Raw genomic sequence first — 1,477 nt, 5'->3', positions numbered from 1 at the left:
TATTACAGTTTCACTGGTTTCACTGGCAGAGCTGCTGAAGAGGAAACATGAGGAGATTAATCGACTGACTGTTGAAGTTCGTCTGATTTTCTTTTATTTCAGGTCACGATAAACAACACAGGTGACGTCAGCGTGGACTCAGTTTTCACCATTCTGACGTTTTACAAATGAATGGTTGATTAGTGAAGATGAATGAGTGATGACGCGTCAGTCGGATCAACAGAAGCTTCTGTGTGACGCGTCTGATTCTTGATTTTTGCATCCAAATGATTGAATATTAAATATTGAGCACCGCCTGCAGTGTATCACCAGTTTAACTCTGTTTGTGCTGCACGTGTCATCTTTAATAATAATTAATAATGATGTCATCACTGGAACATCGTCGTTTAGCAGAAAAAAAAGAAAGAAACAAAAGCAGAACAAAGTCTGCTTCCGGTTCCTGTGAAACGTCTTTTCTCTTTTCTTTGATCTCGGGATCAAATCTCCTTCATTAAATCTGTTAACTCAACAATTAAATCGCCTACAGTTACTTTAAATTGAAGTGGGCTGCGGTCGCGTCCTCTGATTGGCTGTGAGGAGCTATTATGCTAATGAGGAGGGCGTGGCCTGGAGCCGGAGCGCTGGGCTGCTCAGAGACGCCTCATTGTGTCGTTTGGACCCGGACTGGACGCACCGTGTCTCCGTGTCTCCTCCCGCCGGCCGTCCGTGTCTCGCGGTGGATTTATACCTGAAGCGGTTCGCTGCTGGACGAGGATTTTCCCGCCGGTTCGGTCCCGTTTTGTGGAAATAACCGGAGCTGTTGTGGATTAATGTGTGTGTGTGTGTGCTCGGACTGACGGAGTCCGGCTTCCGCCTCTGCGCCGCCGAGGAGACGTGGACGCAGAAAGGTGAGTTTGTTCTTCTTCTTCTGGCGTTTTCCTGCAGGAAAGCCCTCATGGCCGCTCCTCCCGGTGTGTGTGTGTGTGTGTGTGTGTGTTTGTGTGTGTGTGTGTGTGTGTGTGTGTGTGTGTGTACGAACTGTGTCCGTGTTCATCCACAAAGCAGCAGCAGCAGCAGCAGCACACACACACACACACACACACACACACACACACACACACACACACACATCGGGATTTTAAGTGTTTTTGCACGTCTTGACATGAAATGTGTGTGTGTGTGTGTGTGTGTGTGTGTGTGTGTGTGTGTGTGTGTCTCGGCGTGTTCGCGCGTGCTTCTGCGTGTGCGTGTGCATGTGTGTTTGTGTGTTCAGCAGCTTTGATTGACTGCTGTCAATCATGCAGTCATCAGCAACAACAAGCAGCCAAAGAGGCAGTGTGTGTGTGTGTGTGTGTGTGTGTGTGTGTGTGTGTGTGTGTGTGTGTGTGAAGCTTCATTAACTCCAGTCACCTTCCTCTCATCATCCTCTCTGCATCCGAATGCACGAGTTGAGCTTTCTGCTGACAGACTCTGGATCAGGGTCTGCGGGACTCTGGAT

At 48.6% G+C, this 1,477-nt stretch overlaps 1 protein-coding gene across 3 annotated transcripts in view; it reads left to right on the top strand.

Moving 5' to 3' along the window:
* Window positions 1-645: 645 nt before the first annotated feature.
* LOC143334973 (semaphorin-6D-like) overlaps window positions 646-1,477 on the top strand; it is a 112,750-nt gene continuing 111,918 nt past the window's right edge. For 2 of the 3 annotated variants that reach the window (XM_076754046.1, XM_076754042.1), the window contains exon 1: window positions 673-887. The gene's annotated coding sequence lies outside the window, so the exon portion shown is untranslated. Of the gene's footprint in view, window positions 888-1,477 lie in introns of all 3 variants that reach the window. The other variant, XM_076754041.1, reaches the window with a different exon arrangement.

Source organism: Chaetodon auriga, chromosome 17, assembly GCF_051107435.1.
Source record: "Chaetodon auriga isolate fChaAug3 chromosome 17, fChaAug3.hap1, whole genome shotgun sequence".
In the NCBI taxonomy this organism is placed as follows: Eukaryota; Metazoa; Chordata; class Actinopteri; order Chaetodontiformes; family Chaetodontidae; genus Chaetodon; species Chaetodon auriga.
Note: the sequence above shows the minus strand (reverse complement) of the source record. Positions and strands in the feature narration are given on the sequence as shown.